This window comes from Solanum pennellii, chromosome 5 (genome assembly GCF_001406875.1).
Source record: "Solanum pennellii chromosome 5, SPENNV200".
NCBI lineage: Eukaryota > Viridiplantae > Streptophyta > Magnoliopsida > Solanales > Solanaceae > Solanum > Solanum pennellii.
In genome coordinates, this window is record NC_028641.1 from 71,699,695 (window position 1) to 71,713,682 (window position 13,988).

General features: G+C 29.7%; 2 non-coding genes across 2 annotated transcripts; both read left to right on the plus strand.

Moving 5' to 3' along the window:
* The first annotated feature begins 1,149 nt into the window (after positions 1-1,149).
* On the plus strand, positions 1,150-1,220 carry TRNAG-GCC. The gene has a single exon. It is a non-coding gene; the product is annotated as a tRNA-Gly (tRNA).
* An 86-nt stretch (positions 1,221-1,306) lies between these two features.
* TRNAL-CAA lies at positions 1,307-1,390 on the plus strand. The gene has a single exon. It is a non-coding gene; the product is annotated as a tRNA-Leu (tRNA).
* The last annotated feature ends 12,598 nt before the right edge of the window (positions 1,391-13,988 follow it).

Below are 13,988 nucleotides of genomic sequence, written 5' to 3' on the forward strand. Positions count from 1 at the left end.
TAAAATCTTTGATTAATTATGATAAGGTTAATTCATTTTTTTACGAATTAAATATTGTAATTGAAAGCCTCTGCTAATAAATTTGCGGCTTACTATGCCTGACTAATTGATAGAGTTTGAAAAAGAAAAGAATTGTTATTATTTCTTTTTTCAATTTAGCAATAAACCTTTTTTAAGTTTTATTAGTTTAAAAGAGATTTTTTTTTATTTCTTAAAAAGAAGAAAGAAGAAAATTTGCAATTCATTATTTCCTTAGAAGATGAAAGAAGTAAATAATAGTGTTCAATGGTTATTAATGACTATTGGTGATGTTTAAGTTGTTAATTACTCTTGGTGCTTAATGACTTCCTAAATACACTTAATGATATTTAATGGTTGTTGATGACTATTGATCATGAATTCATGATTGTTAGATACTCTTAACATGTCAAAATACACCTAATGATATTTAATATTTGTTGATGACTATTAATCAAGGTTGTTGGATACACTTAACAGTGTTCAAATGCACTTAAAGATATTTAATGACTATTAGTGACTATTACTTATGACTAAAAACATTTCATTGTTCAAACCTTTCCCTTATACTGAAAAGTATAAATAGAGGTGGTGGTTCTTGAGAAAAGATCATACTTTTTTCTTGAAAATTTTACTGCCAACACAAGACTTGATTGAGAGAGTTAGTCAGGAAATAGTAGAAGATTGCAATCCTGGAGTCTCAGTCCCTAAACGAGTTATGTGAAAACTACAAAAAAATTAAAGTTTCACAATTTATTTAGTTTACATTATTATGCTATTATGTAAGTTTGTGATCTTGAAGAATGCTTCCGTTGTGCATGTTCTAACAATAATTATGCATGTAAATTTGTATGAATGACTATCAAAGATTTATTTTGATATTGAGCCTTTTATGTAAGTGATTATTTATATTGATATGAGTCTACAATTTGCATAGCCATGAGGGTCAAAATTGAGATTTGCTTTGCACACGAAAGTGACAACTCCACCCCAAATGGGATCCTACTCAACACGAATCTGATATCAAAAACTGACTAGGAAACTAAAATTAAAAAAAGAGCAACACTTCCAATTATATTGTGTACTTTTTACAATAGATTCTTAATATTAATATTGAAAAATAGATCACAAGCACCAGTGGTCTAGTGGTAGAATAGTACCCTGCCACGGTACAGACCCGGGTTCGATTCCCGGCTGGTGCATTTTTTTTTCTCTCTCCAAAAACAGCAATATTTAGTTTTTAAAAAGATCTGTATTAAATAATTCATAACTAATAATTGAACGTCAAGTCAGGATGGCCGAGTGGTCTAAGGCGCCAGACTCAAGTTCTGGTCTTCGTAAGAGGGCGTGGGTTCAAATCCCACTTCTGACATTCTTTTATAATATATTTTTTCCGTCATGCTAAAAATATAAATCACCTAAAATAATACTATTGTTTGGTTAAAAATAATCAGCGAGACTTTTTTATACATGCATCTTAATTACGTTTTTTTAATGTCGACATTTATTGTATAGACATCGAATACAAGTCAAGTTTGTTTCATTGGACAATGAGCCACCAAACTTTTATTGTCTACGATAGAGTTGAATTCTTACCGCTACGGGTGTTCAAAATTTGAATAAAAAATCGAATCAAATCGATTAAATAAGTCAATTTTATTTGAATTTAGTTTGATTTTACATTTTTTAAAAACGATAATATTTGATTTCATTATGATTTTGTTTCAAAAAAAATCGAAGAAATAACCAATTCGATAAATTCCTTACATATATTTTATTATTATACATGCATAATATATTATATAGTTTTTGATACTATATGTTTTCATCAAAATTTATTTATAATTTATTTATGAAAGTAAAAATCTCCAAGACGATAACATTTATCTTATCGGTTTCATGTATATGTTTATCTATGATAAGCTTTTGTGGGGCTAAAAATGTCATTGCTTTTCCTTTTAGGTCAAAATGGTGAATTTTGAATCTTTATTCACATTAAATTCAATGGTCGAAAGTTGTGTGATGATAGTTGTTCTAACTATTTTAATGAATTGTTATCTTTTCCCCCTCTATTGAATGATCTTAAATTCTTTTATATAGGGTTAATAACCGAATAATCGGACTAAACTGAAATTGATAACACCCAAACTGATAAATGCATATTATATTTAGTTTGGCTTGATTCGATTTTGATAGTTTAAAAACCCAATAAAGTAGTTTGATTTTGATTTTGATCAATAACCAACTTATGAAAATTGCCGCTTACCACAATCGTGCAACATGTTCTTACACTAGACCAAAGTGCTGGTGACTTCATAACATAACTCATATATACTAGTTAATAAGTAAATTTGCAATCTTCATGGTTGTTGTATTCCTCAGTATGGATTTGGTTCTAAATTATCATAAAAGTTTGGTTTGCATTCACTTATTATTGAACAAGTTTCTATGGCACCCCTAGTTGCCGAAGGCGTCCTTTGGGTGATATATCTCATTAGTCATTATTTCTATGAGGTTGAGATGATGTGGTCGGTCCATAGTTTTTCCTTCTCTTTTTTTTTCCCGCATTTTTCGATCAAGGGGCAAGAATCATTGGGATACTTTATTTTTAAAAAACCAACCTTAAAGCTTAACCTTAAAGAGGGGCCCTACTATTTATTTTTTTTAAAAAAAAAACTAATAATCATGTATTTATTTATTTGAAATCTATCCTTCTATCCTTTTTAGATGTGAAGTCATTAATTATTGTTTTCTAATCAATTTGTTTTAGTAACTTTCAATTGATAATATAGCTAATGCATTCAATCACACAATTTTGATTTTAAATAAGATTTTATCAATTTTAGTTTCAAAAAATTTCTTTAGGCCGAGGCAATAGTTACAAATTTTTTTAACATTATTTTATAAGCAATAGATGTATTAGAAAAAAAATCAAGTCTTTCTATTCGAATGAGTATTTTTATTAAATCATTATCTTGTACTAGTATTATTTCTCTAATAATAACTAAAACGAGAATATATATACTAACTAACTTAGAATATCAACAATAACAAAAGTTCAAGAAAAATTATATAATAAAATTATAATAATAAAACCTGACTCACGAATTTGATAAGTTGAAATAGTGTTGTGTTCCTTCAATATAATGTTTGCTTGTTGCACTTCTTAAGATTTTGGAGAAGACACTCAGAAGCAAATAATTTTTTTTTTTTTGACTTGTAAGCAATAATAAAATTTTTTTTAGGAGAGACTTCAATATTGAGAATAAAAATAATAAAATAGAGAATAAAAAAAGATAAGTTTAAGGTAAATAATAACATAAGGTCAATTTTTTAGGAGATAAATATGGAAATACAATTTTCCACTTAAGAAAATTATTTTCAAAAATTGTTTCATTCCTTTAGAAAGGTGGAGAAAATTAAAGGTCATCTTTTTTTATATATATACTTCTTACATGTGCGGGCCCAAGCAATGACTTTAGTGACCTAATGATTAAGACGACCCTGCTAATTGTTTGACAAGAAAATGGGCGGATAAAATTGATATCTCTTGAATTAGGATACTCGATGGTGCGCATCTTAGTTCAAGATTCTTTAACTCCATATTCTTTCATAACCCAAATATGTACGCCAATTATCAAATGATGAGAAAACGCACAAAGATCACGTCCCAACAATCCCAACTCCGAAATACTTTTTCATCAGCTAAACCAAAAGAAATAATCTCCCCTAACTCACACTCATTATAATCATGAATGAATTAGCAGTCCAATGAAATTTCCCCTTCACAAACACACTCTAACTATGAAAATGCATCCAATCCATTTAACAATGAATGGTTCTCCATAAATCACTCTTTAAACCATAAATTTTGATATCAACATGAGGCGCAACTTCCATACATACAAAAAAATACCTACTACCTTATAATCATCATGAAACTCATCATATCCAAAACCATATGTACATTAAGCATACGTCAATGTAAGTTTATACAAGTCAGATAGCTCATCAAGTTTTTTAAAAAAAGATGTTAATTGTTTTAAAATAATAAAATTAATTTCTAAAAATAATTTTTGTGCAGTTTTATACGAAAAATAACTGACGAAAGTATATCGATTTTTTTTCTAAAAAATATTACAGTAATAAGTTTATTAACAAATTGGAGTCCATCAATGAGACCTCATGAGTTGAGGTATTCATTATGAGCTTGATTATATATTGAATTTGATCAACCTAAATCTGATTTTCTTGAATAATCTTAACTATTCCAGGATTAGAAATATGTAAAATTAGACCCATAACATTACCATATTTTTCAATTGCATTAAATAAAACATCAAAACTGTTGGTTAAACTATTGAACACAATGTCCTACCTCTTTTCACTTACCTAAAGAAACATTATATCCTGTATTGTCTTGCGAGTCTGTTTGGATTGACTTAAAAAAGTCGTTTTTAAAACAAAAATTAAAGGTCAAACTTAAATGACTTTAAAGTCAATAAATAAAAAATAATGGAAACTTGCTTTTGATTTTTAACTTTGTAAAACATTTACTAACTTATTTTAAGTCTTTTTTTTAAATTTATTTTAAGTTATTTTTATATTTTCCAAACACTTTCGAAATCAAAAAATTCTCAAATGTGTTCTTGTCATTGCTAGAATTTTCAGCTCGTAAAACAATAAGTTCTCACCTTGCTTAGAAGCTAAAAATATTTTGGGTCCGCCAAGAATCTGTATCCCCTTTTCACTTGATCCACGAGTAACATTATCACCAAGTTGATGCGTCAAAATCTTGTCAGTGAGAGTTTGATTCCCACATCATCTTCTTGTCTTTTGAAAATTTTACTATTAAAATTTATAATTTATATTCTTAAAATATCAATTGTATAAATATATATTTTTTGTCCATCCCAAATTAGTTGTCAACATTTCCTTTTACACCCCCTAAGAAATTTTAAATAAAAAGGATAATTTAATTCATTTACCTCTTAAGAAACATCTCTTACATTCTACAAACTTGTTTACGACAACCCCAAACTAAGCAACTAAATTAAAATTAAGACAATTAAGTTACGAAAGCAAGTTAATTAACTAAACAAATGCGGAATTTAAATACCTAGAATCTGAAAGTCAATATACCAAAATATCTAACAAGATCCATAAATTAAAACAAGGAGGGATACACCCCCAAACTAAAGAACTATTCAACTATCTAGAACAAATGTCTAAATCCGGAAATGATGGACATAGCCGAAAGAGAATTACATAGCAGCATGGAAGAATTGGCTCACCCTTGCATTCGAGCAACGATCTCTGATCTTCTGAACAAGGTCTGTCAATAGTCGCGTGAAGATGCCTTGTACTCAATAAAAATAAGAGCAAGTGCAGTATTAGTACACAACCAAAGTGTACTGGTAGGATCACGTGGCTATCCGGCCACTAGTGTAACATAAACAAGTCAAACAACATTATAATCACATGCATATATATCAACATTTACAATATTATCAGCATGAAGAATCAACAATATATTTCACATTTATCATCACATCATTGTTCCTCTCACGGAACACAAACCCAAACAATTAGTTTACAGGTACGTTGCAATCTGATTCCATATTTGTGTCGGAACGTGGCAATCCGATCCCAGTTAGCTTACCATAATATGAAAATACGGTCCCATAGTTATGCCAAAATGTAGTAACCCGATCCTAATTAGCTTGTGGAACGTGGCAATCTGATCTCCAATCACACACCACAATCACAATCACAAGTATATCATCTAGATCATACATTTATATCATGATTTCATGACAACATCATTCATCTATCTCATTTACAACAAGTATGATCAATATTGCAACATTCACACATACAAGTATCACCATGAAGCAAGAACATGCAAATATCGAACAAACATAGAATCACAACTATCACCTACCCCGAAACAAGCTTGAAACCCTAAGAAACTTGATCCTTCCATTTTCGGATTCGTAATGCTTATTTTGGTCTACACACAATCACGATAATACGGGAATCAACAAACAATCGCTAATTACTCGAAACTATAACAACTTTATGAATCCTAGATCAAACTCATGATCCAACTAACCAATTTAGGGTTGTTTCCACCATAGATTCATAATAAAACACTTCTCCATCATTATTAACCCATTCTATTACGTTCTACGGATAGAAAAACTGATTCGAGCAATGAAAAACTTACCTTTAACTTTAAGAATTGTGAAAACGAGTACAAATCGCCTGGGAGTCGTTCCTTAGCTCTAAAAAGTCGAAAAGTATCAAATAAGGTTGCTCAGGGGTTTATTATCGACATTATGTCGCGTCTGGCCACTATAGTGGCCCTCACCTCGCTGTAGCGAACCTCGTTGTAGCGGCAGCGCCCCAGCGACATAAGTACCCGCCAAAGCGGCACCTTTGAGTCACTGAACTCTTATATTTTATCCTCGATTTCGATCCCCGTCACACCCCGCACAACGCCCCCTTTCCCGTTGTAGAGGCCTATCCAGAGCGACAAAACCTAAGCCAAAGCACCATTTCCAAACCATTGAGCAAATTAAAGAATTTTCAATTCCCCACTCCACAACACACTTCTAACCCTCGACATTCAGAAAATACTTTTTGTGCTAAGTTCAATTCGGGGATTGAAAAGCTTATCTTTAACCTCAATAATGGTGAAAAACGAGTAGAAATCGTCTGGGAGTCGTTTCTTAGCTCTAAAAGTCAAAAAGTGTCAAAGGTCATTTTGGGGTTTATAAACGACATTGTGTCGCGTTTGGCCCGCCACAGCGGCCCTCACCTCTCTGTAGCAGCGTTGCCAAGCGGCACCTTTGAACAATGAACTCTCATCTTTAATCCTCGATTCCAATTCCCGTCGCACCCGCCACAGCGCCCCCTTTCCCGTTGTAGCGGCCCCGCCAGAGCGGCAACACCCACGCCAAAGAGCATTTCTGAACCAGTGAGCAAATTAAAGAATTTCCAATTCGTCATTCCACAACACACCTCTAACCCACGACAGTCAGAAAATACCTTTTACGCTAAGTTTAATTCTAGGAGTTCTACTCAGCCAAATTCAATCCCGTAAAGTCGTACGGATTCTTTAACGAGTTATCTAAGTACTCATGAAATCAATGTAATAAATGGTTCACCCGATAGTTACTAGATAAACTATCTTTGCCATACTTCCTTGATAGGTGAGACTTCCACGAAAGAAAGCACGGATAAGAATAATCTTAGTATGCATTTCTCTACAGTTTGATGACTCCAATTTCCTCCGAATATGGACAAGGTTGGGAAAAATCCAAATACTATTAAAAAGTTTTTCAGGCCTCAATTTTACCGTGTTGGCATTTTTATAACGACAGAAATAGGTCGTTACATTTGCACTTTCAAAAAAAGAATAACTATAATTCTAAAATAAAAAGATAATTAATTATATCTTGATTTTGTAAATTGATTAGCAATTTATGACAACTAATATGGAATGGAGAAATATTTTATAATATCTAGTTGAAGTTAAGATGCTTATTTTAGAAGGATCCATCTATGTACTTAATTTAAATAATATAGTCATAATTAGAATCCCAAAACAGATTAGATTGTTCTATTTCACTAATTAATGAAACTAACATTATTAATGATATTTATGCACTTAGAATTAAAATTCGTTAGTCTAGCATATATTAAACATACATGACCAACAGAGGCGACGTTAGGTGAGGTTCATGGGTTGAGACTATACCCTATACTTGCACCAGAAAATTAATTAAATATATATGTTTTGTGAGCTTCTAAAATAATTGATTGACGATTATTAACTAAATTTAGAACCCCCAAACTTTTAATCGTGACTCTGATGACCAAACAACAAATTCTGTAGTTGTTAAATATAGTGTTTTTTTAGCTCATACAAAAAGTTACCCCTACCCATACAACCCCAGGTGTAAGTCAAATCATTCAAACAACTACAAAACATCATAGGAAAATTTAATCAGTTTGATTTGATTTTTTTTTTGATTTAGTTTTACCAAACTCGTAAAAATTCCTAATCACATCAATCAGTAAAATATGTGTGTATTGCATCGTTTTAAAGTATCATTTTATAATCGACTTAGCATAGTTTCATATATTAGATCATGTAACCTAGATACCTAACCACCCTCATAGTCTTTTTGAATTTTGCGTGTTTTCAATATTTCTCCCCTTCTTGTATATTATATCATTTATAGGGATAGATAATATTGCTTTTCTTATTTCTCCTCTTCTCATATATTCTGAATATCTTTTTTTATTATTTATGGAGATAGGTGATCGAATTGATATTGGGTTAATTTTTCAGTTTTGGAAGTTGAAAAGATCTATTGGTATGAAATTTTTAACAATATCAAAATCTTGAGCATTTGAGCTTGAGTAATATGTTTAACCTAAATTCACGTTTTTTCTTATTATCTTGTATTTATCTACTTTTAATTCTACGAAAAATATAATTTTTTTAACAATATAGAATGGTCGACGTTTATTTATTGTTTAGTTTATTTACCACTTTATCAAAATTTGGTAGCACTCTGAAAAGGGTATGAGTTTAATCATCTCTTAAGCATTTTGACGTTGTAATTATTATGATGACAAGGAATATTCACACTAAGTCCGAGGCCAAGAAAGAAATCATGCAACAAATTTCAAACTTAAGATCTCTTATTTGAGACATTCCCTACTCACCAATTCTTTGAGCATGTCGTAAATGTCACCATTGTATTTGAGTGCAATAATTATGTACATGTAATTGTGTTTTTTTTTAAAATAATTATGTCGATGTCATCTAAAGGTCTAAAAATACAATGTGTTTGTAGAATGTAAACTTTCTAAAGACTGCTCCGTTTGTTGTTATTGACATTATATCTACTTCTCTAACTCAAAGTTGTATGCTCTTATAAAAATTATATGTCAAATTGTTATCATTAACGGGTATCTGTGAAACAAAAGAAAAAAATCTTTATGGATATTATATTATAGGGCAAACTACTCTATCATAATACTATCGAGTTTTATGGATATTAATATAGTATTCTTGTACATCGAGTTTTATGTATATTTGCTCAATGATATTTTCATAAATTTATAATACTATGGACTATATTGAGTAACACTTTTCAACTTTATTTTGTGTCAGATTAATAAATGATTTAATAGTGATTAAATTCGTCCACAAACTATTATTTAAAAAATAAGACGGGAGTTTAAATAAATCACATATAAGAACATTAAAATAGTTTCACATCATTACATCTTAAATTTTAACTACATTCACTACAATATAGCAATCATTTATTCATTAACTACAACTCATATATATTAGCATCATCCAAATCTATAACTTACGATACAACAACACAAACAACATATTCCCAATTCATATGCATATATTAGTTTCATCGGTATCTTAAAGACACTAAACTATAACAACCCTTTGGGTAGTTATGGATAAATCCATGATGACAAAATTTGGGTAAAAAGCTTTTGGAGTAGTGAGTTGAAAATTTTAGACTTGGTCAATCTTATACAAAATCGAAGCAAGGTAAGGTCTAGGGAAATATGGGATTGGATTTGAATAATTTTCTTCTAAGATTGAAAATAAACACTCTTCTCGTTTTCTTATCTTTAACATAATCAATTTTAACATGTATGACATGGGTATCGCCTATAATTTTTTGCATACTTGATATTCGTGAAATTTAGTGCAAATGATCTCTAACAGTTATTTTATGTTGTATGCTTTATCTCTTGAAATAATATTTTTAGTATTTTAATATTTTAAATAACTAGTTTCTATGCATATGTATCACCTATACTTATCAATTATTACAAAAATATATATCTATGAAATAATGAACTCCCAATGAAAGTATATTATATAAAAGAAATGACACTTGAACTTTTTGAAAAATAATATTATATTAGAATATACATATTTCTAATGTAGTATAATTTGTATTGTGTGGTACCGAATTAGAACAATATAATAATAGTCAAAAGTAAAAAAAAAAATTAAATTGTTATAATATTGATGAAAGAAATAAATGATGTTAGGAGGAAAAAATCAAACTAAGCTCCCAATTTTAATTATTAGCAAAGATTTGTCAGATATTGCAAATATAATAGTCAAAAGTAAAAAAAATCATACTGTTGTAATATACGAATGTAAGAAAAATTATAAATGTATTTACTTTGAATATAAATGATGAATTAAGAGGAAAATAATAACTAAGCTTCTAATTTATATTGTAAACAAGATTTTGTTACCATAGCAAATGGAAGGCAGAGAAATGATGGGGGTTGAGGGATGGGGGTATATTGAATAGCCTATAAATATTCTTCACGTTTTATGAAATTATATTGCATAGTTGGTACTTGTCTCTATCATTTCTCTCTTTAGAGAAAATATTTCATTCATACTTCAAATATGAATTATGCTAACTTTTCTCCATTTCTAAGACCTTCAAATGTCCTACTTTATTGCCCGGTATGTCATGGAATGTTTCATACTCATTTTCAATTCATATATCATGTACAAAATAATCATCTATTGGTGTCTGAGCAAAATTTCATCTTACAGTCTTCTGTTTATGGATCTGATACTTTTGTACCAGGAAACCCTCCATCAACTCAACATCTGGCTCCACAACAAGCTAGCTTACTAAGAAATAATGTTGTTATTAGGCCAACAACATCTTCGAACCATGATCACCCTATAAGAACGAATAGAGCACTTTCAATTGATGGACAACAAATGATAAAAAATAACATAATTGTACCAATGATAAGATGCAGAACATCAATAATGGATAGACAACAAATGAAAAGAAGAAACACAATCGAAAGTTCAAATGGGAGTATTGTTGATTCTAGAAGATCATTGACCAATCGATTGGGTGTTCCTAATTCATCAAATGTAGATGAATTAGTTAACATAGTTGAAGAACCAACTGATTTGGACTTGAACTTGATGCTTTAATAAGATAAAAAAAAATTATGTGGATTTTCTTTGTAAGGTGGTCGATGGGTATCTAAAAATGGATCAAGTTTAAGATGTTTTCTAAAATTTTATTTTATGTATGTTGTTTGATAGATGGGTGCTTAAGAGTTCAAGTTTGTTATTTTATTTTATTTTATTCTGTTTCTGGTCAGATAGGATGGGTGTCTAAAATTATGTTATGGTTAGAGTCTATTATTTTATTTATTAAATATTTATCTTGATTTTCATCATCCAAATCCATTTATTTGTGTGCAAATATTACTCTAGTTCATTATCAAAAATATTAAAATATAATACTATAATTATTTTGAAAATGATTAAATTTATTTATTATTACTTAAAAAAATGTCAATCTTGGCACATCACCACTATCCAACTTATAACTTTCATATCATAATTTTTCATACAAATAATTTCATTGGGTAAAATATAACCAATCATTGTTTTCCTAGTTTACTCTATTTTCTTACATTGATTAGTTGTCAATTTTTTTCCTTTACAAAATCCTTAAAGAATCATAAATAAGAACAATTCAATTAAGTTACCACTTTCTGAACTCCAGAAACTTGTTTATACTATCAATTAATAAATTGTAATGGTAAAATTAAAAAAATTAATTTATTTTAATTTTAATTTTTTATATTGACAAATAATTTTGGCCAACTAATATGAAACAGAGGGAGTATTTTCTAAAATCTTGTTGAAGTGAAAGATAGTTAATTTAGTATGATCCATCTTTATACTGAATTATAACAATATAATCAGAATCATAATTTCAAAATTGACTAGATTGTTGTAGTTCATCAATGAAACTAAGAGAGACATTTTTGTTGGAAGAGTTTTTTTTTTGGAAAAACGTTTTTTTTTAAAAGCAAGACATTTGACAAATCAATTAAATTGTTTTCAAAAGGAAGCATAAGTAGCTTTCTGTTGTTAAGAAGAAAATAAATATTTTTCGCTTCTATAAAAAGTAGAAGCAAAAAAAATTATTTTTTCGAGACTGAAATGTCTCTTCCATATTTACATATTTACCAATTCATTCTATTTGAATTAATTAATTTATAAGTTTGGTTAAGTTTCATTTAAGAAATTTATTTATATATAATAATTATTTATTTTATTTTATGTTTATTAGCGTTAGTTTATATTTGATATTTTTAATTATATTTAAGTCGTCATGCTAATTTTTAAAGACCCAAAATGTCATTTTTTGGAAATTTGAATTATTCGTTTAATTTGAGTTAATTAATTCATGGATAATTGACTCAATTGATAGTTAATGGGCTAAAATGATCATTTATTTAAGACATATGCCATGAGGCCCATGTATTAGAAATAAATTAGTGAATTTTGTTAGTTTTAATAAACAAGAAATCTGGAAAAGAAATAGAAAGGGAAAAGAGGAACGGGTGGCGGCGGTGACATCAAATTTCGACAAAGCTTCAGGTGAGTTTCATTATTTGTGTTGGTTGCATATATGAATAATTGTATTATAATATTGTTGGGTCAAAAAAGAAGAAGTGATCAATTTCTACAAATTGAATGAATTTGACCGTGCTTTTGAGGCTTAGGATGACTAAAATAAATAGTGAAAAAGAAAATTATTCCTAATCATTAGAAAATGATTTAAAGTGATTATGGAATGAGTTTCATCAACATTGGCAGTGATAGTGGAATAAAAGTAATTATGAGTTAAATTATTGTTACGTTATTAAAGGTTATTAATTTTCTATTAAATTAGGAGCTGCAAATTTCTTCATAGTCATAATATTATGTCCCATGTTCCAACGTATTGGTATATGTACAGTGATGTACTTGAAAGGTTAAGTATACTATATTATATGAATATTATTAGATTTATGTAATTTGAAGAAATTAAGACTTAATCTTAGACTTAAATTTGAGAGTTGAAATATTAGTGGCATCAAAATTAGGAACTTGAGTATATATTTGAAAGAGTTTCTGAGTCTAGACTAGACACATAGTAATGTGGGTGTTGTTAGTCTTGAAATCTTATTATGATTATTATGTGAATAGATTGCATTGATATGAAAACCTAACCGAAGAGGAAAACTCAAGTTCTGAGGTGATTGTTCGACTATTTGAGGTAAGTGAATTTCTAAACTCTTGTTAAGTGTATGGAATGCGTGTATTTCCTTGTGGTATATGTTTGGGAGTAACGGGATTGGTGATGGGTTGACTTGTCCACATTGATTAATTCTAATGATGAAAAAAAAAGGGATAACAAAAGACAATGTGATTAATTGTTTATGTGTGATGTGTTGAGAAAGGTTTGATGGCTTGTTGAATCATTGTTGATGTGATTTCATGTTTGTGTGGTTGTGAACTGTGCAATGTTATGAAAATGGTCATCTCCTCATTATTTGTGTGAACATGTCATTTGCATTATTCTAAGACATGGTTGTGAAAGTGTTATGTGCATTGAGAAAGAATGATAACTTAAAGAGGATGTACCATTTCGAGGGACGTATCGCGCGCCGCAATGGATAACATATTTCGAGGGACGTATCACGCGCCACGATGATTACTATTATCGAGGGTCGTGTCGTGCGCCACGACAGATGCATGGACAGATATGTCCCCCATGGGTCCCGGACTGAGAGACAGCGGGTGTGTATCACTAGGTCAGACATGCATCATTATACTTGACATTGCATTCCATTACATTGCACATACTTATCATTAGTGAACTTGATATTGTGTTTTGCTGATCTAGTGATTGCCTTTTTGCGGAACTTGTGATTGTTGAATACTGAGCTTGTTATTGAGGATATATAATTTGTTGAAGTGTTGTTGTTGAGGATATGTAATTTGTTGAAGTGTGTTATTGAGGATATGTAAATTTTTGGAAGTGTTGCTATTGAGGATATCTAATTTGTTTAAGTGTTGATGT